The following is a 24873-nucleotide window of genomic DNA, read 5'->3' as shown; positions in this document are numbered from 1 at the left end:
TCATGAAAGAAGCAGGCAGGCATACTGCTAAGGGAGCAAGTGAAGTGAAGCTTAAGGCAAAGGCAAAAGCAGCTAAACACAGCCATTATATTCTTTGGCCTTGACTGCTTATTGAGTATATGCAGGGTAGAGGGAAGAGGTATTAACTGAAAATTGAATCTCCTAAGAAAATTTCTTCAATTTGTTCAACTACATTACTGCACTGTTGGCTTGTTCTGTAGACTGATAAAGAGAGGAGATGGTTTTGTTCCAAATTGAGTTGGATAAAACTTTTTTTTTTGAGGAAGAGAAAATTTAGCAATTTCTAGGGCTTTGGACTGAATGCTGTTAGTTCAGCTGACTAGGGTTGGGTGAATGAGTGTAAGCCTCTCCCCTCCTGCACAAATGTCAGTTAGATGTTTCATTTCAAGAAAGTTGAAATCTTCCCTTAGGAAGAAAATCTTTGGTTTTATGCTTTTTAAACTCAGTTTTTGACTGTCACTTTTGAAATGGCTTCTTTCACTAAAATATGTATAAATAATGAAAAAAAAATTGTTAACTTTTTGTCTCATCCTTCTTCACAACACAAAACGCACAAACAATCAGAAACATTCCATTCTGAAGCCAAACAAACAATTTTAGTTTAGACCCAAATAACATTTTTCCCTTTTTCAACTGAATCATATGGAAAATATTGATTTCTTTTCAACCTTTTCCATGTTTTGTTTTCTTTCCTTTGCTTTCTATTTTTTTTTTTTGAGATGAACTGCCATATAATATAAATCACAGCTCAGCTCTCATTCCAAGTTTTAAGGTTAGCTGGGAGACATTTTATTGTCCAGTAAGTCTATGTTCACTAAGATTGAAGTTCTTTCGAAACAGGCAATGAAGTTCTCATTAGACTCTATTATTTCAGATAGGCAGTACTGTTTGAAAGAAATAATCCCAGATAACTGAAAGGCAAAATTGATGATATATATGAAAAAAAAAAAAAGAAGCTGTAAGATAAAGCAAAACAAAGTCTCCAGATTTAATTTGAGGTTTGATTTTCATTTCCTCTCTTTGTGGAAGAAAAGTCCATCTCTGTTGGTCACACTGGATTTCTTAACAGCAAAAACCAAACACTGGTTTCTTATGAGTTTGCTTTGGAGGTGGTGTTTGTGCATGGACCCCTTAATCTCTAAGAAAGGCTGGTGCTCATGTTGCAGCATGTAGTGTAATAGGGGCTCTCTCCTCTAACTAGCTATGTGCTTTGACAATATTTGTAGAAATTCTGTGCTTTGAGACCTCTGCCAGATTTGGTGATGCGAACAACTGGTTTTGTGTCAAGGGGTGTGCACAACTTTCCTAGGAAATCAGGCAGCTACCTCCAAATTGAGGAATATTGATTTTGGAAAGCTGTGAATAAGTGAATGTTGAATCATGCAGGAGGTAAAACCCTTGCAGTTAAAAGGAAAAGAGCTCTGAGCTGCACCACCTGCAGGTAGGATAAATCAGCATATCACTTTTAATCATTCTTTGGAGAGCCCTCTTTCTTCCTCTCTGCAAGAAGTCCAGGAAGGCTAGTTCCCTAGCTTCAACACTTATTGTTAGGTACATTAAATTAAGCGGTGTAAATCCACCCCTGAAAATTTATCATTTGTCTAACTTTGTGCAGAAGGTGGGATTTCACTGGCCAAAATTGATGACAATTTTTCTTCTAGGAGTGTTTAAAAATGTATGTCTTTTCTGTCACCAATTTTCCTATTTTCCCCTTGACGAGGTATATGTCTCAATAAATAGCCTGTTTGTGTGGTGGTTGTTGATTTAGACAGTTCTCTGTTTTTTTTTTTTTTTTTATACTTACCTGTCCTCTTTCGAAAAGCCTCAGAAATTCTAGACTAAAGGCTATGCTTTACTTCCCTGGCATCCCCACCTAGGAGTAGACGAGCCTTTCTTGGAGGCGAGCATTGCAGAAGATACGAACTAAGCACCGTCAGGACCGCAGTGTATTTCTTTGATTGGTCTTTGCTTAGATAAACCCACAGCAGTGTCTCTGTAATTGTGTCCAGATGTGCATATGTCTGACTGAGCGGTAAGAAAAAAAAAATCCAAAAGACCATTCACTTTCCTTCCCCTGGAGAGGGGTGATGGCAGGTGTTAGTTATTTGTCCTCCTGGAAGGGATGAGCTAACTGTGGGTACAGAATCTTCTCATTTCCATGGTAATGAACGTGTTCTAGAAAATTTGCTTTATATCTTATAGTTTGAGAGTACCTTTTATTTTAGATTTCCTGAAAAAGGTTTTATTAAGCAGATTGTTTTGACACTTGCTTTTGTTGCTGTCCGTATTAGCATATCAAAGAACCGCTCACCACACGGTGCACAAGAAAACTGCGGTATGGTATGTGGTCATACAGAGTTTATATTAATTGTTTGCAGTGGCTAGTGTTCTAACAATTTCAGGGCCATTTTTTCTTTGGATAACATATTTCTGAAGAAGTGCTGAATAATTTACAACATTCACATCTAATTAATGTGAGAAAACCCCAGGAATCTAAACCCATGGTACTAGCTGTTCTTTTGTGTTACACATTAGTCTGACAAGCACTTACAGTTTCCTCTGCAAACCTCTCTGCCGTTTAATGTAAAAAAAAAAAAAAAAACACCAACAAAAAAACCCCAAAACAACAAACCAAAACCTAAGCAACATTCCTCAACTTCAAGTGTATTTTTCCATTAAAAAAGATTTTGGTTCATATCATGAAATGTGCAAGCTAACATTATGTAAAGATCATGGTTTTGAAAATTTTTTATTTTTGGGGTATTTTGCACAGCTCAGATTATGAATGATATTGCTGTTTGCATTAGTGTCAGCTTGGCAATATCTCCATATTATTATCTATATGCTTAATGTTCATATAAAGCAGTTTCAGAGGCCAATGCTAACTCTTACAGTATATGAAGTAATTCCTTTTTTTCCATTCCCAGTCCTGCCTGTTTGGGTAAATGCTGCCTGGGCCCAAGGTGTGAAAATGGCCTTTTGGCATCAGATTGAGATCAAAAGTCAATTCTTTCTTCTGCCAGTTTCCTTTATGTGACCTTGGATGAATCATTTCATCTCAGTGGGTTAGCTCCCTGTTTGCAGATAATGTTTTATGATTTATCTTTACACTTTTTGGCTGAAAAAGCATAAAACTAGTGACTGTTCCATAAATATTTTTAAAAAAGCTAAACCCCATGGAAATGCAGACTTTACCTTTCTTTTGTCACTATCATCAACACCAAAGCTCCTGTTCCTTCACATGTGTACGTGAAATATTATATGTGTTGAAATATAAAATGTACTGAAAGATGTACCTGAAATATGGGTATGTTGGGTGCATTGGATCAGGCTTTGGTGCAAGTTGTCTTGGTGACAGTGGAAGTGCTCTTCCCTGGCTCCCTTTTCATTGCATGGCCAGAAAGGCTAATTTTTTTGTCCTTATTGCTGTCTCATAATCTAAGCATTAATGTTTATACACTGTTTCAAAGGCATTGATCTGACTTAAAAGTAGCCAGGAAATAACTAAGAAATAAATAATTGTTTGGAAAGAGATAAAAAACCATTAGAGCAGGAAATTTTGATTTAAAAAAAATCTGTTTATAGTGAAAACAAATTTCATAATAATGTAATTTTCTGCACTTTGGTGCATCTTAGAGGTCAAGTACTCTTCTGTAAAATGGAAACATGCAGCATGAAGGTGCTACCTTGGAGCAAATGGAAAGCAGTGCAGAATATTTAGCAGATGGTATGATTTTAAAGATCAACATTTGACTTCAATGCTGCCAGCTTGGGTGAGCAACTTTGCTTTCATACTTTGGTATCCTCTCATAGCTCCTTAGGAAATGGTTTATTTTTCTTCTGTGTTTGTACAGTGCATATCAACCTAATGTCTTATTTCATTTGGAGTGTCCAGATGCTCATGGAGAAGGATAATAAAGGAGTAACAAATCAAAATGACTCATGGCATTGGTGTCATTGGTGTCATTCCCAGAGTACTGGAGAGAATTCAAAAATAATATTGGTGCTATATAAATAATTGATCTTGTAATCTTCAGACCACTTGTCCTTTCATGAGGTAGTAGTTCAAGGAGCAATGTCACTTTGTGTCTCTGTGAACACAGGCTTTTACAACACGTAGCAAGAGAAACAGAATCACTCTGCGTATTTGAATGTGGAGTTTGAAGTATCACTGAAGTCACTGCTGGCACAAAGCTACTTCATAGTAGATGACAAAGAATTACTCTAGTATTGTTGAGTTTACAGAGACAGTAGAGTGGTATCTCTGAGCTGTGGCCTAAGAATAAGAGCAAAAATCTCTGCAATGCTGCTGTCATCTCCATGCACATAATCAGTCTTAAATTCCATTGAAGAGGCATGAAGATTAATGGGACAGTATAAGATATATTGCCTTTCCACAGCTGTACTCCCAAGGATGCCTTGGCTAAGTAACTTCTGCTTTGAATGCTGCCTTTAAAGGCCTGAAAACATATTCAACATTAACGATATATAATTTAGATCTGAAAAATGTAGTAGTAGCAGTAGTTACGGAACTAACTGTGCTCTGCTAAGTTTGAGAATCCTCCATTGCTCTTGACTCCAGAGAGCTCTTGAAATCCTCAGTTTTAAACTGTGCTGCACCCATTACACAGAACAACCAAAGACAGACGATGCAAATAAAACGTTCTGTGAAAAAGTGAGTGCTGCATTTTCTGAGACAAACAAGTAGCAGAAAACCAAGCTGTAGGAAAACAAACAAATAGCAGCTTTAATACTGAAATTACCCAATTTTTGCCAATTTCAAGTGCAGCTGTGCTATTTATGTTCAATTAGATGAAAAGGAAAGACTTTCCTTTAGCATGTAGTCCTGCAAACATTAGAATGCTGTAATAAATAAATTAATAAACAAGCCCAGCCAGGGAGCACAGATGCCACTTAATGTGGTAGTGTATTAAAGTTTACAGTTACTTCTTTTAGACTTTTCCCTGGGGTGCCGTGTGTCAGCCTCCTGGAGAAGGAACTGCAAAGTCTGATTCATTGATGTATTAGACGACATCCGTGCTCGCTGGCTTGGACTAGAGATACTGAATCAAAAAGAGTTTGATCTACCTTACCAGCCCTAAGCTGACACGAAGTTATACAGCTTTAGATTGTTGGCTTTTTTAATCTCTTTGTGTTGGGTGTTATGAGTCAGCACTGGTTGGCTTTTTTGTTTTGGGATTGCCGTTTTCCTGGGCAGGGTATGCGGTGTGAAATGGGCTTAGCTGTAGCTATAACCCGCAGAGGAAGAGCTTTGCATTACACATATTCAGCTGAAGGAGAAGTACAGGGATAACTCATAGGTGGGAAAAGGTGGCAGCTTTTCAGGGCACCAGCTGCTTCATGTGAGGTTAGGTTGGGTATAAGGGTAAGAAAGCTAATTCTTAAGAGATCCTGTTAATGTGAGTCCCTCTGGGTCATTTTCTTTTCCAGCGGAGGCTGTATATTAAGCAGGAGCCACTGTGCCAGTCCAGCCCTGCTGCCAGCCAGGCATCACGCAGTGTAGCCCTGGCATGGGAGCTGCCTGTGAGCTGCTAACGGACATAAGCAGTTCAGAAGGCACCGGCTGGTGTCCTCTGATGGGGAGAAAATGGGTTTGTTATAGGAATTAATATTGCAAAAATACTGGGGAGATGTGCTTGCTTTGGGTTAGTGCCATACTATTGCTTGTTATTCCATTCTTGTATGTAACTAAACCCCACTTTATGTCTGTTTATTTCAAGAATTCTGTGAAACACGCACTGAGCTTCCTAAATATATGTGGATGAGTATTCTTGGATACCTGATGGCTTTGGCCTCTGCTTGAACTTTCAGACAGGAACACGAGTACTTGGGGAAAAATTTAAATTATTTCAGTTCTTCCACTTTCATTTATTTTAGTGTGAATAACTGCAGAATTTCTTAGACTAGGAAAGATATTAAAGAGGAGGAGTGTTATTTTTGCTGTTTTTAAAAATTAGCTTCCAACTGACATTGCCGCCTTCTCCTAAATCACTTAAAATCTCACCCAGAAACAGTAAATACAATTTCTAGGCATCATAAATAACGAAAGGATATCCACTTTAATAGAACACTTTGTTTTTCTTTATTTTTTTTATCCTTGTTTTTTTTATCCTGGCTACCTCAACGTAATACTTTCTATAATCAAGACATTGGGAACTAAAAGATAGTAGCCTTGCTCTGGAGGATACCGTACACACTGATACTGAGACTGAATGCAGGCAAAATGCAAATGTAAACCAAAGGAAGCTTTTTTTCTTTTAATTGATCACCTTCGTAATTAAGAGCTCATGGTAAATCTTTGGCGTATGGTTATAACAAGGGACAGGAGGCTGCCATTACCATATGAACATGGTGACAAATTATAGGAAGAGACACTGTTCTTTCATCACCAGAAGATTTTAATGGGGAAAATAGCATCATCTCAAGGCTTCAGTGTGATGTTTTCTGCTTTGCTGTAGATCTTCTAACCAGAAACTTCCCAGCCTTTGTGAGAGCTAGTCCTCTGTGAAAAGTTTTAAGAGCCATTTATAACAAAAAGCTGTGTTTCCTTTTGCCTAATTTTGCTTTTGGAAAATTTGACAGTAATCATAGCCTATTTGCATATACTTTTGGAATCCATTTACTGGATTAGCGTTTGAAGTTAAACACATTAGATTATTGAAATACCTTAAGTTAACCTGCCTCCAACCCAACACACAGAAATAGGCAGCCCGAGAGACCCTCATCAGAAAAAACAGTCTCACTCCTGTCTGGTCATTCCGGTTTAATGGCGCTCTCTGCGACTGCTTTACAGTCCAGAAAACTGCTTATGGGCTACTTTGATGATTACCCAAAATCTGGTATTTCTGCTTTTGAAATACGTTACCAAAGTTTGAGATTTATGGGTAAATGCTAACACGGTTTTGTGAAGTGGACACAGGAAAAACAAGCTGCCAGAGACCCATGTTTTTGGCTGAGAGTATTCCACGGACACAGTAGCTATCAAAATACAATCTGTGCCCATCTTGGTGGATACATAGCGTTTGTGTGACATAGGCAAATGTCAGCTTGGGGTTCACAGCCAAAACACCTTTAGCTCCCAAGAGCAGAAAGCCTAGTAGTCTAACCCTTTGTTCTTCAACTAGGGATACACTTTAAAAACTGTGCTGAATGTAGAACAAATTACAGGGAAAGACAAGTACACATATATTAGTGCTCAGGCTGTCACTGGAAACAGTATAGCAATATGCGTCCTGTACTTTGCAGAGCCCATCCAAAGGGCTGCGTGCACATCAGGTGAAGGAAGCGGAGAATCTGCTCCTGGTGGTTTTGAGAGACAGGATACTATATTGTAGGCTTAATGTTCAACTCTGATGAAAATGAAAACAGATTATGCGAAAAGAGAATTTTGCTGTAGCCAGAGTGTTGGTGGGGACGGGGGTGATGTATTTACTGACAGAAGACAAGCCAGAAAAAGCAGAATGTGCCTCACATTTATTTACATAAGAGCATAAACCAAGGGACTTAAGGGACTTTCAGATTGTTCATGTGAGTCATCTCTATTTCATTCTTCCAGGCTTGTGGGTTTTGTTTTCTCCTTTAGAAAATTAAGAAGCATAAGGAAAAGCAGAAGCCTCCCAATTAGAAATTTTGGGATACCACCACCTATCCTTGGAACACAGTTCTGCCCTTAATGACTTCACTGGAAGCTGAGTGTGTGAAAAAAGGCTTCCAATCATTACAAATTCTATGCTAGTACAGGCAGGTGTAGCTATTCTTATATTTTAATATATTTTAAAAAATAAAATAAAATTTCACCACTATCTCCTATTAAACAGACTATTATTTTAGAAGAATGATAGCCCTTAATTTTTTTTGACAAAAAAATCCAATGCAAACAACAGTGAATGGGTATTTAGCTCCATGACAGCATCAACAAATCAAGCATGATACATGTGTCTGGTTTTTCTGCCTAGAAAGGATGAAAAGCAGAAAAGCAAAAGCAGTTTGGGGATCCCCTAAAGGAAATGTTCCAGAGGAGGAAGGGAAATGCAGTAATGCACCAGTCTGCTTTCCCCCAATTACTGTGTGCTTCCCATCTTCATAATTACTTTTGTGGAGGTCTCTGCTTTGTCTCAGCTGTTTCTAGAGCTCTAGACTCACCTGAGAGGGGAAATTCTTACAAATTGAGCAAAAGCAGCAGCTCCTCTGGCTAGGAGCAGTGAGACACATATTAGCTGTATCAGGTACTTCTTGACATATTTTTAAGGTTCCTAAATTAAAAACAATTGAGACCTTGAAAGGTAAATCTAGAACTAATACAAATATTTCTTTAAACTGCTTAAATAGGATATTTTGGGGCTTTGTATTTTTTCAGTCTATTTCATATTTGACATCATGGCCAGAAACTTTTGTTCCTCTTGGCAACAGAACCTGCAACTAAAAGCCCTGCATTTCCCTTCACAGCCAAGGCCTGTCTCATTTCCTCTTCTCAGGAAGCGCTTGCTCAAAACATCTAGAGCAGCTGGTATCTCTTATCACAGAGGACTTGCTTGCTTGCATGTAGATCACAGAATCACAGAACGTTAGGGATTGGAAGGGACCTCGAAAGATCATCCAGTCCAATCCCCCTGCTGGAACAGGATTACCTAGATCATGTCACACAGGAACCACGTCCAGGCGGGTTTTGAATGTCTCCAGAGAAGGAGACTCCACAACCTCTCTGGGCAGCCTGTTCCAGTGTTCGGTCACCCTCACCGTAAAGAAGTTTTTCCTCACATTTATGTGGAACCTCCTGTGTTCCAGCTTGCACCCATTGCCCCTTGTCCTGTCAAGGGATGTCACTGAGAAGAGCCTGGCTCCATCCTCATGACACTTGCCCTTTACATATTTATAAACATTAATGAGGTCACCCCTCAGTCTCCTCTTCTCCAAGGCAGAGACCCAGCTCCCTCAGCCTGTTCTCATAAGGGAGATGTTTCAGATGACAGAGGCATAATCAGCTTTTTGTTTTCCTAATTTTTCTCTACAGAAAACAAAAGCGCCATTGAGAGGACTTTCCATTGCACTGGGAAATGTGTGCCATATGTCTTTAAAAAAAAAAAAGCTTTTTTTTTTTTTTCTTGGCTTTTCTGTGCTAATTCCCTGTGGTGCCAGGAGCTGTGATAGGAAGTCTGTTTGGTGGTTCTGTTTCTACCTTTGATTCGGTCCTATAACTGACAACACGTGTTTGAGAGAGGTGTCCACTGACCTGGGAATGCAGAAGCTCTTTATCACAGCCCACAGTGAGCCTTATGGGTCCTGCAAGATCAAGGAACACAAGAGAGCATTTGGGAGAGCTCTGTGCTGGTCCCTTAGCATGTAGTTTACTTCTACACACCAATATATGAAAATATATGTAATATATCTTGCATTTTTTAGAGGATTTCTGTCCCAGCATTCAGGTGCTGTTCTTGAAATTCAAAAGCTTGAAGTTTTAAGACTTCAATCTTAAACTTGAAATATGAGTTAATCATATTGAAGTCGTCAAGGTTACTAATAGACTGTGGTCAGTGTGAACAGTAACAGTAGAGTCTCACCCGGTCAGGAAATTTGTCTTATAAGAATAATGGACCCAAATTCTCTCTCGCTCATATCAATATAAATCACGAGTGACTTCAATTAGGTATGAAGAATTATGTCTGTGAAAATCTCAGTGAGAGGAGAAGGAGATCTGTTTTATTTATTTTTGGAACAATTAAATGTTTGAAATGGACATTTTTGGCTATGTATGCCCTAATAGGATTTTAAATTGTTGGAATGAGTTAAAATCACTGCTTTTACTATGGATAGGGTGGTTTTAATGGTGTGCTTATTTTCTTAGTGCTGTATGTTCCTCCTTGTAGGAAAAACAAAACAAACTGTTCAGATCATCAAACTAGTTACTACAAAATGTAGATGCTTCTTATAGTTGTTTGTATATAAACATATATTGTGTAAGCCAGATAAGAATAACAAACATTGGTAATAAGCCTAATATGAAAGTGGTTGATAATATACCATGAAAACTGGTGTCTCTGTCTCTCTCTCTTGAAATGGAAAGAGAGATATTGCAAAATGTGTAGGGAACAAAGACATATCACTGAAAAATTCAAACTGAGCTTTACCAGGTCGTCTGTGCTTGTTGATAAAGGTTTTGTTTCTCCCCCACCCAGTGGTCTTCTGCTTCGCCTCCATTAGGCATGCTGCAGGAGGTGAAGGGAGGAATGCTTTTGTCAGAACCAACTTACCATTTCTCAAACGATGTCACTGATACCCTTTGGCTGCATTTTGGGTACATGGTGGAAGGATGTAGTTCCCAGAGGATTTAAGTCAGTATTCCCTGTATTTTTCCAGACAAGGAAATTGATTTGCTCAGATCAAAGAACAACAGGTCTTTGTGAAGAAGGTGTTAGAAAGAAGGGGTCATTTGGGCTGAATTATACTGTAGTTCTATTAGAAACATTACTCTACACTACCTCAGCAATATGAATAAATTGCTGCTCAAGCTGGGGCCAATATGATGGTACGAATTCTCCTAGCCTGAGCTTTAAATTTTCTGTATATTGTACCTGTGAACCAGAATATCCTGAAGGGGCTGGAGGTTTCAGCAGAGTGGCCATTTGAGAATCTGTGGGACACATGGCACCCCAAACCCAGGGAAGGTTGATACTGCCATGGCCCCACTGCCCCTCCATGGGGCACACCTGGGGTTCATAGTCTCATGAGCAAGACCAGCCTTGTGAAGCACCTGGAAGATGCTCTCCAGAGCAGTGTTCATGTAGACAGTAAGGAAAAAGTAGGGCTGTACTCCCTGAGAGTCTCTACTCTGTCAGGCAGATCCCACTGAAGTCAGCAAAAGTTATAAAGTGCCTTTTCAGGACACTATAAATCAGTCATTGCTGTCTTTTACTGTCCACAGCTACTGAATTGATTTTACTCGGATCCAGTCAGCTTTTTTATCAAGGTACATTCAGGAAAAAGTAGGGCGCTAGCTTTGTCTGTGCTAGACCAAGTGGTACTTTAGGTACTGGGACACGAGTAAGAAATATAAATCTCCCTGGGAATGAGGAATATATTACCTCTCTGAAACTGTGATAAATTTTTGACAAAATTCAAGTAAGATCAGTTTCTGAACTCTGCCTACATTTTTAGTAACCCTGATCTATTGCGTACCATCATGTGTCATGTCTACAGAAAAGGATGTGCTGTCACAGGCATGGGGAACTGAGGAATTTGCTGTGGTCGACATAATCTTCCTCCTTCTATTTGCTGTGTGGTGGATTCCTCTAACTTCATGCCAACTCAGGAAATGACTTCCTGGAAGGCAGGGTGTGCAGAGACCTGTAGGATGCTGCTGAAACAGTGACTGCAAACTGTACAGCACAGACTCATTTCAAAAGAGGTGCATGCTAGAGAAAATGTGATATTTGCATTAATTAGTATTTTTTATTATTAAACACTTCCCTGGCTTTGTCAGTGCCGCAATGAAAGTAAAAAGAACAACAAAAAAGAGTGATTTCTATAGTTATGTCTAGTGGATCCCGAGGTGCTGGTTTAGTGGGAAAAGAATAAATTGGTTTTTTTTCCAACAAAACCCAGTTTAAAATCCAGAGCTGTACAAGTAACATAATATAAGTTTTCCTTATTTCCCTTGGCTGGTTTCATACAATGTTGCTTTTAATATTGACATTTAATGGCTATGGAAGCAGCTATCAGTATGCAGGAGTTTAAATAAAGCAATAGAAAGAGTACACAGTAAATAAGTATAGCAAGATGGAACCATGAGAGTAATTACGGCATCCCAGTAAATAAAACTCAGAGCAGTGTTTTCTGTTGTGGGCTAGTTCTTCAGCACTCTGACCTTGATAATGGATACAGCAGGTGTAGGTTAGCCTATATATTATCCATCATTCTCATGTGCACTTCCGAAAGATTGTCTCGGAAAAGAGACCTTTTTCAAAATTTTTTTTAATTTTTTCCCCTGAGTCTTAAGTTATCCAGTGTTATACTGACAGTTAGAACAGGTATACAGATCCTGATATACAGAACCTGGCTCATGATGGTACAGCAAATAAACCTGAGTGACTGGGCAATAAAATGGCAGATGAAATTCAGAGTGAGCAAATGTGAAAATGGGAAGCATTTTCACATGGGAAAGAAACATCACCTTTGATCTATCTCTGTGTGTGTTAACTAAAAGTCTCCTGCTCCTCAGTCTCCTTCCCAGGTCTGTACAGAGCTGAGCTCTCTCCGCTGGTGCTCAAGCTATAGGTGCATTCAAACCTTGTAGATTGCCGTCCTACACCCTGCAGACCCCTTCTTCTGTATTGCTTGCAAAGGGTACGATCTAGTGTTGCTGTAAGTCACTGGCTGTCCTTCTCTTGCCTTCAGGATGTATCTGCTGAGGCCTGTACTGTCTGATCCAAAACTGACCCTGGTGGGAATATTTGCCACCAATGAAAAAAGATTTATGTGTTCACAAAAAAATGGAAGTACAGGCTTCTAGGCTGATTTTGAAGAATAATTCTAATGGGTAGAAGAAAAAATGTCTTATTGGATAGCTGAGGAGACACAGCAGTACTTTTATGTCTGCTATGTCTTTTATCTAAAGTATTGTGCAGTAGTTGAACTACAACTCAATGATTCCTAAAGCTGAACTTTGAAAAGGAAATTGCCCTAGTTCTTAATAGTTTAATACAAGAATTTTCAAATCTTATTGCATTTATGGATAAAAATCCTGGACACTGGGGTAAAAACCATTGGCATTACATGGACTTAAATTTATACTCCACTAAGTCTTCATGAAATGTACTACAACACTAATGTTTTCTCCTTCAGGCACCTTAGTGGCAGCTTTCAGTTTCACCATCAGATTAGAGGGCAATATCCTTAACAATATCAATCTTGGCTCTTAAATGAAATATAGAGGGATATATATATCTTTAGCATCTGAAGTGTGAACGGAAGGAGAACTGAGCAAAGAAAATTGCAGACAACCTGTTTCTAGGAGAACATGTTTTCAGACTTTCAAAGAACAGAAACTGGAGTCTTAGATTTTCCCAAATGCCTGTGTTCAGTGCTGGATTTTTTACTTACTTTTTTGTCTTACTCTTTGTACTCACTACATCAAAATGGCAGGTGTAAAATGTAACTTATGAATTACTGTGTTGAATAAATGAGCATTTCACACCTTCCCATGAGTCCTCAATTGAGCATCGGTGTGATGAAGGTTCAGCCTGTCTGCAGCATCTTGCAGAGACCCAGCGCAGCTTGGCCAGCTCCAAGGTTGAGTCGATGAGGATGCAGTGATGTGCCAGCACCACATTCGAACAAGCTCACAAAGCTGCCCTAAAGCACAACATCTTTGGATGATGCCTGGCAGATATTCAGATAACTTAAGTGCAGGTAGGACAAATACAGAGCTGTGAAAAAAATTGCACAGACATATTTTAAAGTTAGATTTGTGTTCAAATCCAGGTGGATTTTACTTCACTTGCTTGAAAAGATTTTTTCTGGGAGATAGAGATGGGATGCAGCTATTATTCAAGAAAGGCCTTTTTTTATGCTAACACATCAAAGCAGATTAGGAATAAGAATAAAATAAGCTAATTCTCAGATAAGGAGCTCTGTATTCATGGTCAGTCTTGTTTGATTGCTCTGCTTGTGATTTGAACCATACCCTGAAATCTGTACTTGCTTTTTGCTCCATATTGGGTCCCAATCTACTATAAAGCAGCACATTCCCACTGCTTCTTTTCAAGTTCTTGCTGACAGTTACAAGAATAGTCCAGAGCTGCTCTGAGAAAAGGATGCTTTTCTGAAGCAGTCTCTTTCTGTGGGAAGTTTCAGCAGGAACTGAAGGCAGAATGTCCTTGTGTAGTTGCCCAGGATAAAGGGAGGGGTGTTGCTATGCCAAACGTGTACAGTAATTCATGCAAAAAAAACATTACACGGCTATTTTTGAAAACGTATGAAAAATATATGTGCTATATGTCACCTTTCCAGGCATGGTGCCAGTGTACTGAGTTCTTCTGGGCTTTTGTCTTCTGCAGAACATCATAAATTAGAACAGCAAAAGCAAAACAAGAAAAAGGAAAGAGGAAAGGGAAAGAAGAGGGAAAGGAGGGTTTTTTTTTGGCATCTTAATCTTATACATGCCCCTGTTCATAAAAGTAAGGGTCTGACTTCTCTGTTCTCAAGGCTGCACTGTGCTTTTCCTTGATGTGGAGTATATGATCAGGCACTTTAAGGTTTCAACTATGTGCAGCTGAATTGAGTTTTCCTTCATCCTGATTTTAATCCAGTTGCAGTCATGGTACATGTTCATCCCGACCTGACTGCTGTGCCAGGTCTTGTCATGCTCTGCGTGCGGGGGAATTCAGTTGGAGATGGTTCTCGTGTAGTTGATTTTCACAGTCTGGGCTTTTTTTGTTCTTCTGCAAGAGCATGCAACAGTTCGAGTGGGATGAGGAAACTTGCTCAGAAATTTTTGGAGTGAAGTTAATACTTGCAGAAAATGTCTGCTGACAGAGGTTGCCCAGCCCTTTTGCCGTAGAGAAGACTTTTTAAAATTTTTATAAACTATGTCTAATGTCTTTGACTTTTGTAGAAGATGTTTGAGATTTAACTGGAAGCCCCTGGGTTTACAGAAAAGCCACAGTTCCTTCTCCTGTGTATTCCAGTTAACTGGGTTATAAACTATTACAAGTTGATCTTTCTCTTCCACATTCTTGTATTCCCCAAGAAAATTATGGTATCTAGCCTAATTAATATATGAATATGAAACACTCTGAAGAGCTAAAACTTAATTTAGCCAAAGTAGCAGCAGTAACACTCCATACTCCATAAAGCACACAGCGCAGAACCAGAGTAGCAATCCCAGTTTGAAGGGGGAGTTGCTGGGCTCTCGTGCCACCCATACAGTGCCTGCCCAGTGTCCATGTGCCCACCAGTCTGACACCTGCGAGATCCTCCAGTGGCAGCAGGGACAGTTGAACTGAAGGAAATAGCTGAGGAAATATCATTGTAATAGTATGATCACAGTATTGTAAATTGAGAGCCAATGGATTTGTCATCATGCCCTTAAAAGTCAGAAATCTCTAGGTTTGTGGTTGCCCACTGAACCTTAATTCTTCCCCCAGCATTTCTAATCCAATCTCTAACTCCACAATGGCATCCTGTGTTTGTGGTGCTGCTTTTGCAGTAGGGAAGTTGAACATAGAAGCAGATACAAGGAAGATTTCTTGAGCCTCTCTAATTCTGGCATGTGTTAACTTTCAATTGGGTGACTTTGCTGCGTCCTTTAATGTAGCTATTTTTGTGTGTGTGTGTGTATAAATTAAAAATAGCTCTATAGAAATAACTTTAAAACCCTGGAGTATTTAATAGCAAGCAATTCCTTTCTATAAAAAATTTATAACAACTTATAAAATGTAATCAACAGAGAATTGTGCCCCCGCTTTTGGATTCTTTAGGTGGTTTTAAAAATAATACTTTAAGGATGTTGGAAATGGCAGCATGAAGTGTTTCTTTCCTGTTGAATAGCTACCAAAATAAGTTATTCCAACTGTATTAAAAATATGAAAAGTCTACCACTGTTACTTATACTTGAGCTGTGTGAAAGCACCTTCATTTGATAATTGCTTTGACATATATAAACATAATTTATTTTACTGAAATTTAAAGATTAAACACCAAAGTTCTTCAAAATGAGGTCCTAATGACATACTGTTTTACTATGCCTGCAGAGGTGTTCATCTCAACTCGGTTTATGAGAAATGTTAAATATTAGGCTTTTATCTCACCTTTATTTGATGTTACTTTTTCATTTTCAGCAAGCAGTAAACACTGTAGCAGCGGCCCAATATAAAGAAGCCATGAAGCAATATTTTTTTAAAAATTACATCTAAAAATCTATAAATTGTAAAAGGATGATAGACTGTGGAATACAGTTTAAAATGCTGTTTAGATAGTAGACAAAATACCAAATCTGTTGCAACCAGATAAAACTTGATTTAAAAACTTTACATGATCACTGGAAATGGTAAAAATGTCAACAGTTTTTAATAGCTTTACAGAAATTAGGATGTATTTTCTCAGACAATATTTTTCTAGGAAAATTGTGGATGAGAGGTTTTTTGAGATATCAAAAGGTAAAAGATATGGTCCAGTTTTAATTTCTTCATAATGAAGCCTAAAAGTGGTGACCAAAATGAAAATGCTCGTTAAAAAATATTTGGGCCCCAAAGCAATTACAGGCTCACAGAATCGTTAAGGGTTGGAAGGGACCTCTGGAGATCATCTAGTCCAACCCCCTATCAAAGCAGGTTCACCATGTTGCACAGGGTCGCGTCCAGGTGGGTTTTGAATATCTCCAGAGAAGGAGACTCCGCAACCTCCCTGGGCAGCTTGTTCCAGTGCTTTGTCATCCTCAAAGTAAAGAATTTCCTCCTCAAATTCAGATGGAACTTCCCATGATTCAGCTTGTGCCCATTGCCCCTTGTCCTGTCACTGGGCACCACTGAGAAGAGTCTGGCCCCCTCCTCTTGACACCCACCCCTAAGATATTTGAAAGTTTTGATCCAAGACAAAATAAATAAATAAATAATCTTTTTGCTAAAATCTCTTTATTAGGCTTGCACATCACAAGAGTATCGTCTTTGTCAAACAGAGCGGTTGGGTAGAACAAATCCTGGCATTACACTCGCAAGTCTTTGTGGAGAGTCACAACGTAAATCTGTAGGAATATATCAGATTCCCACAGCTGTGATGTCTGATTATATGGTGTGCTGCAAAAATTATATTAACACCATGCTTAAACAAGATAACAGAAAAAAGTTGTGCTATAAAGTCAAATGTAGATAACCAATATAAATACTCTTCCTTAATAAAATATTTTTTCCCATTATATGCACAACTTTCTTGCTTTCATAACATGCATATTTGTAAATAATGAATTTTAATGAATGAATGCTAATTACTGTAGATCAAAACAAGCCTCTGAAAGTTTAGAACTAGATTGTGTTTGTTGGTTCTTGCTTAGAGCTTGTTGGTGTTAAAATGAGGCATATTTTAGATAATACTGTGCAGCTAAACTTTGCCATGTTACTGGCACTCTTGTCCTGCCATCTATTGCCTTCTTAGTTCTATGGGCTCCAGGGATGAGTTACATGTTATGTGTATCTGAGATGGATTAGAAAAATATGTTCAGCAGTTTTGACCTGTGAAGGGTTCCAAGGAAATGCTTTATTTGGGGGGGCATAAAGGAATGGTTGAACACCAAGATTTGACAAACTGGTACTTGTTCCTCTTACACTTCTCTCTGGGAAGGGAAACCGTGCTTCAAGCTGCAGTCTTTCCAAAACCCTCTCCTAAAACCTTACTTGCTATCCATTAAAAAAAAAGAAGAACAAAATCACAAAGCCCCACCAAAGGTTAAAGAATAAACATCTTTGTCTAGAACCACTGTCACCTCAGCTTTGCAGAGCACAATTTCCCATTAAAAACAGATTCACATTCCTTGTACAGGCTATTTCAACATGAATATATGGTGAACAGGATCCTAGTAACCCTTTGCTGGCTGCAGCACTTTACAGCGTCAGTGTGAACGTGACTAGTCTGACTAGTCCTTCTCCCAGGCGCATGAATGACAGTCTGCCATAAGTCTTATAAGTAAATTCTTACAAATTCTATATTGTCATTAAACTGTTAAACTGTAATATAGATATCTGATTACCTGCAAAAAAACCCCAAAATTCATGATAGGATGGGCTTTTCTGTTCTTCTTCAGTTTCTGCTGTTTGCTTGAGGGTAGCAAAGTCTTCGTCCATCTCATGTTCCAGCAGATTGGTGTCCTATCACCAATATCAGCAAGATTAGGATTGTGCCACAGCTGTCCTTGGCCCTCATTATCAGGCCAAAAATAATATCATCACAAGATTGTAGCAAGCTATAATGGCATATGTATTGTTGGGAAATAGATGCTGTGACTCTGAATAAGAATGATGATAATAATTGTTTGGATGGTGCTGGTGGTTGCACAGTAGAGAAATGCTGCTCCGTGTCCTTCAGAACTCCCTGGGTATATAACTAGCCTGTCACTGCAGGGATGTTGGTTTGCATTTAGAAATCTCCTTATCAAATGCAAAACTGGTACGACTTTGTAAATACAATCTAGGCCAGTTCCCAATGGGCATCATCACAAAACCAAATCACATTGGCAGAGCTGGTACAGATAATAACCTTTGTTCAGAATAACGTTTCCGTGTATCATGGTGGAGACTGAAAAATCTGTGTGTTACTTAAAAATAATATATAAATATAAAAAAATCATTGCAAGTCTTCTGTTGCCCTGAAAAGACATAAGTAGAGAGAGTGAATTCAACAGCCTGCATTGACTTAATAGCCAGTGGAGAATGGCTATTAATTTGTTGTGTGTTTCAAAGAATATTACGTATCTGGGCTGCTCTTCCAGTGTAGTCCCAAGTTCATTCTGTGCAGCTGTTCAGTGTGAACAAGCAGGGTTTCTATTCCGACCTGAGACAAATCTTCTTGAGCACTAGTTTCTACTCTATAGTGCTTGGAAAACCAGGAAAGTACTCACTGGACTTTGCTACTTGCCCGGCATGTTTACTGCATGTCTCCTTACTGCACAGAGCAGACACTTCTGTTATTCCTTTTCAAACCCCTGTTATTTATAGCAGCTAACACCTCTCCAACAGCACATGGAAGCTTGTAGTTTCCTCATAAGCCACTTGCCACACTGCATGTCAAAAGCTAAGAGAAAAAGGAAAAAAGCTTAAGAATTTTACATCAGAGGGTATTTAAAGAACAATATGTCACAGAGCTAGTATATCTCAGCTACTATTCCTCTCCTGGATTATTTTAGTGGCTGTGTCTAGCCCTCTATTAGCTATGCGACATTTTTACAGTTTATCATAATCATAAAAAGTTGTCTATTGCCTCTACCCAGAGGGTATATTTGGAGGGTATATTTAGGGGCGATGCATAAAAGCAGACGCACATGTGTTCATGTTAGAAATAACATCAAAGCCATTTTTATTGTGTTGTGACAAGCATATCTCATCCAACAGGGCCTCCTGGGAGCTGTGGATTGCCATTTACGCAGCCCCAAAGCTAAGCCAGACACCTGAGCTTCCTCAGGGGAGAGTAGTCTCTGGTTGGGTAAGGCAGCAAGCTGTTTGCAGATTGAGCGTAGCAAAAAGTCCTAGTCACTTCTGATATGAACACTCAGTGACCTGGTATCTAAATAAGCTTTAAATTTGTATTTTTTCTTCACTTTCCTGCATTCTGTTGTTCTTGCTAGTTTCAGAATCTATTCTAAAGTCATTGAGAAGAGGAGAGAATGATTTTCTTTCTGGCCAAGTATTAAAAATACCAGCACAATCACTTGTGTTTCACAATTTATGATCTTTCCAAGGAGTTTTAAAAACTAAATTAAAAAAAAAAAATCTTGTCAATTGCTTCTCTTCAAGTGGTGATTAGCTGAAATGGGCTCTTCATATGCTGAGTCTTAGGAAGAATGTTAGAAGGAAGGGAAAGAAGCTGGATAAAGCAGGTCAACTATATTAGAACGAATCTTCTTGGGTTTCATTCATTACCTCTGTGTAACTCTTGCAGGAACTGTGTTAATGAAAACCAGGAACTTTCTGACCTAGCAGAAATGTTTAATAGAGAAATAAATAACAAGGAGACCCTCTGGGACCCTGTCCTCAGCTGTGGTAAATTGGTATAACTCTGTCAAAGTTGTACTAAATTATAACACCTGAGGATATACTCTTTATGCTTTGCCTACTTGGTGCAGCTAAGTTTTGCCTTTTTTAAGTAACAAGAAAGCAACTTGTTAGTCAAATGGAGAATATTTTTGATATGTATATTTTTCCCCTCTGTAAGCACTGGACTAAAAAAAAAGAAATGTCCGAAGTAACAAAATAGAACATGCAAGAAATGAGTAAACTCAGAGAGAAGAAAAAGGTTTCATTAGCAGTTGTTCTCCTTTCCCTTTACTGTACAAAAGGAAACATTACAGACATGATGCAGATGGGGGCTATAAAATCCCCAAACCAGGATGCTGACCTGACATCCCTCAGACTTACGGTGCATAAATCCTCAAAGAATGCTTGTTGTGGGAAATGGTCCTTCTAGGCATAATGTTTTAATTTTAGCCAAATTATTGACACAGGATGAAATGAAGTTGAGAATATTATACCAGGATCACTACATCCACAGTTCTATTTCTAAAGCTGCCAGATTTTGAACTGGAGCGTATCTGAAACACAAGTTACAGAGTTACTACGCACAAATTCACAGCTTGCTTCCAAGGCAGATTACTTCTCCCAACATTTGTATCTTTCTTCTCATAAAATGTAACAACAAAGCATTAATCATGCAAATATCAATATTGAATTATTATGTGGTTAATGCCTACAAAGCACTTTAGAGATAAAAAGTGCTCTATACATCTCAGTGTGGGATATTTACTCTTTGCCTTATCTCAGTTGGATACAGAAGGGCTGAGAACCAGTTCATGTTATCTGGAAAGGCAGGTACCTGATACTTCTGATATGAGGTGTAAAATATCCACTCCCAACTTACTGAGCTCTGTGACAGTCTATTCATTCACTTCAACCTGCTTTGGAAGTTCACACTACAGAAACATTTGTATGGTAATGCATATACAGCTCAAACCTCAAAATATGCTAATTAGGTTAAAACCAGGATTGGGAACATTTGACCAGCTAATTAAAATGTCATAATTGGTGCTGCAGATACCATTGTTACCTCCTGCAATTATATAAATGAAGATTTACTCTCTAATGAGGGACTGAGGAAAGAGGATGGTGGTAGAAAAGAAAGAAGTCAGTCAAGCACAAGTTTTTCCTACATGTTAGCATTGCTAAAAAAAAATCAATACAGCCCTTTTTCAGTGATGGGTGAGTCACAGTGACCTTTCCTTAATTACCTCCTTTTTATTGAAGAGTTTCTTTTGGACAAGTTAGCAAGAGTTAATGGCAACTTATGAAACCGTTGCTGAATGATTAAGAGGCTTGTGAATGTGAGTACTCTGCTGAGTCTGGCCATAAGCAATCATTGAGTGAGATGAACTCATTAAAAGGAAAATGTTTGTTTCTTCTGAGTCTTACTTGCTTCTTTTACTTTCTGTATCTGTGTATTATGGGGAACTCTTCAGGTTCAACTAAGAGATGAATCATAGCAAAAGTTGTTTCCTTAGGTGTCATTTTTGTCAACGTAATTCTTATTTGTCTGCTGGTACATAGCACTTTTCTCAGCCATTAGAATATTTGGGGAGAAAATATGCAGTTCATATATTCTGGAAGGTTTATTTGGTAGGATCCTAGACTGCCATCCAGAAGAGGTCATGTTCTCCGTAAAACACTCTGCTCAAAAACCTTTCCCCACTTGCAAACGAGTGTCAAAACCTGCTATGCAAAATAATTAAACGTATGTTTAGCCCTGAGTTTATGCATGTCTTCCCAAATTCCTCTGAAACTTGTGCTGAAAAGGTAGGGATGTGTTTTAAAATAGTCCTCTCAAAGTGAAGAAGTCTGTATTAAATTGTATGTGCAATGCACTCCTCCACATGGTGAGGTTGGTTAATGAGAGGACAGCGGCTGTTTGTGTAGGGTTTTCACACACAAAGTTGCCTGGATTGGTAAATGTCCAGAAGCCTGACAAAGCACAGCCCAAAGCGATAGGAGGGAAGATTACAGCTAAATACAGGAGCTGGCAGCCCAAAGTCAAAACTGGCAGGGTGGGAATATCTGAATGCTGTAGCATACAGGAATGGAAAAAAATTGTAATGTAGTTCAGTAGGAGAAGACCAGGGCTGCCTTGGAAGGATGGAGGGCAGGTTCTGCCTCCTGGTGTTGCTGATAGTGAGCTCGAACTGTGGCTGTGCAGAGAAGAGTGTGGCTGTCTTTGGTGGACACTGGTGCAAACCACTGCCACCTTTAGAGCAAGCCTGTGCACATTAGCAAACAGAAGTGTGACAGCACGCTACTGTGCTCTGGTAAGTGGATAGAGGAGGGTATTCAGCCAAATCTGCCATGAGTAAAAGCACAGATTTTTTTTTTTTTTGTCTCCTACATATGATTGAAAAAAAAAATCATCATTTGATGAAACCATGTTGAGGTTCATTTCAACCTGACAAATAGGGGAGCATGAGTAGAGAAGGCAGGTAAGGTATTTTTAATTTATTTAAACTGACATGGATTAAAAATAGCGTCTGAAATTTGCTGGGTGACATAATTTCCTTATGGTTTGCAGATACATATAAAAGCCACATTTTCTCCAAGGCCTTTGTCTGGAGACCAGCTAGGATAGTGGGGAAAACTTGTTCAGGCACCTCAGTGCAGGCAGCTAACAGTCCTGCTGAAGGCAATGGGGAAGACTAACACCCCAAATAAAATGGTGCTCCCTTGATGTTGAGTACCCATAGTATTTTGAAAGCAGGATGCTGATTAATGTCTGCTTGGACCAAGTGCTGATGTTGCTCAGTTATAATTGGCTTCAGGCTCTTCTCCGTGCTCAGAACTTGATGCTCTGGGTATAGGAGGCAAAACAATTACCAAGAATGCAGGAGGCTTCTATTTAAATCTATTTATATAATTTTGCTATGTTTTTCTTGAAATATTTCTGTGTGATTGAAGAACTCTTTCCCGGGTTGTCCTTTGTTAGAGCTATCCTGACAATTTTTCTGGGAAGTTATCTTTCAAGGGAAAAGAAAAGGACCTCCTGTGTGACACTGGGCTGCTGGGGGTCAGAGCCATTCCTTGGAAGCAGGTGAGCAGACGTGGAACGGCCCTTCCCTGGGCGCCAGAATGAGCGGGAGCAATGCCAGCCCTTGTCCCTCTGCACCAATGTCTCCCCCATCCAATCTGAGTATTTCTTGTGCTGTAAAATCACTTCCTCCTTGACTAGGATAACTTTGAAAAATGTCTTTGATTTTTGAAAAGTCGGGGCCCTGTGGGGAAGAGGGTCTGGTGTTTAGTTACATTGAAAAAGAGAAGAAAGGAATGCAGCATTGCTAACAAGGTGTGTGGCAATTAGCAATTAAAAAAAGCCTGTTAACTTTCACTTGGATTTCTACTTAAGCTTATCAATAATTTGTCACATCTAAATGGTAAGCTGCATTAGCATGATCAAACCAGCATATCCTCTTGTCTTCTCTGATGTCTGTTAGAGTAAAACACCAATGTACTACGCAGTGCCTGTGTTTTGAGACTTTAGACTTGATGACTTCGCTTCATTCAGAGATATTATTTAAAAAATGTTCTTTGTGATGATTTTTAGTAGACAGTGCTTCTGAACCAGCAGTCAGAAAAAAAGTGCATTTTAGAAGGGAAATTGTTTCGTTATAAGCTGACATTGGCCAAAAAGTAAAATTAGGAGAGTTTGGGTGAGGAAGAAGAGAAAAGAATTCTACCTTTTGTTCATTGAAGGGTGTTCAAAGTGCAGTTGTGGGACAAAGGAGGACACATTTGGGATTCAATTCAGGCTCAGGGTTAGAAATGCTCTTTTCTAATCAGAAGCATACAGGTGAGAGACATGCTTTGTGTCTTTTATGCCTACCATCAGAACAGATTCAGGTGCATGCATAATGCATGAGGCAAGTACCAGAACTGATGTAGAATAATCCATAAAATATGAAGCTGCTGTTATGAATAATTAAAGCACAAACACACTCAGAAACACCTGCATGCAGCTAATAGGATGGGTTGGACTTGCCTATAAGAATGGTAGAAATGTAGAATTGGAACTGTCCCTCCTCCCACAACTGTGGGCTGAGCATGCTGCAAGGCACAGCTGCTCGGGGACCCCTCTGGATTTCCAGACCCCTCTTTGGGAAGGGCGTGAAGGCTGTGACTTTCCTCTGCTGCAGCTGCAGTGAGGCCGTGGTATCTGTTTTCTTCCGAGAGAAATTACCAGCATGTTTCCTGTTATAATATTGAAAAGGCTGAACTTTCAGCCTCCTGGTAGGTAAATGCCAGTTTTGTTTAGAGACAGTGAAGAAAGATGAAATATTTAGTTTTTATCAATAATGTACCCTCTAAGTAACAGTGCCTACATCGACACATAATCTGTGACAAACTTTCACAGATCCCCTGATGCATTTGAGTGAAGCTCAAGGGTTTTTTAACTTGTAGGAGATGAATAACTTCTGAAGTTCCCTGCAGAGAAGAGAGAGAGAAGGGAGAGAACGGAGCTAACAGTATCAGCAGAGGTGGTCATATAAGTGATTACCGCTTGTATGGCTGGTATGCTAACGCACTGACATGGTGTTAGTATTCTTACCTAATACTTTTATGATCTCAGTGGAGGTCTTGGGTCTGTTATGCTAGACGTTGATCACAGACCAGAGGAAAAAAACCTTGTCCTAAATAATTTTTTTTAAATAGAGGGCACAAACAGTGCGATCTTTTCTGAAGTTAAATGGCCATCTTTTTTAAGTTGAGTAAAGCTAGGGAAAATGTAAAGATTCATAGCAGAGATTGATTGCACTTTTACCTGAAACAGGGAGGAAAAGGTTCAATCATTTTAGGGAGCTTCCAAAATGTATTTTAATTTATAACTCTGTTAGAGTGATTTGAATCTAATGGAAAACTGTCTCTGGGCTGTGGTTTATTTTTTGTGACTGGGCACATATCAAACTACAACATACTGGTTTTTATACTGCTGCTCTTATGAAGGAGATCTAGCTGAGTGCACAGCAATCTTAGATCTTTGTTATTTAAAATATCTTCTTTGGTTTGATGTGTTGGATACTAAAGAAAGTCTACTTGTACTCTTATT

Source organism: Nyctibius grandis, chromosome Z (assembly GCF_013368605.1).
Source record: "Nyctibius grandis isolate bNycGra1 chromosome Z, bNycGra1.pri, whole genome shotgun sequence".
Classification (NCBI taxonomy): domain Eukaryota; kingdom Metazoa; phylum Chordata; class Aves; order Nyctibiiformes; family Nyctibiidae; genus Nyctibius; species Nyctibius grandis.
Note: the sequence above shows the minus strand (reverse complement) of the source record.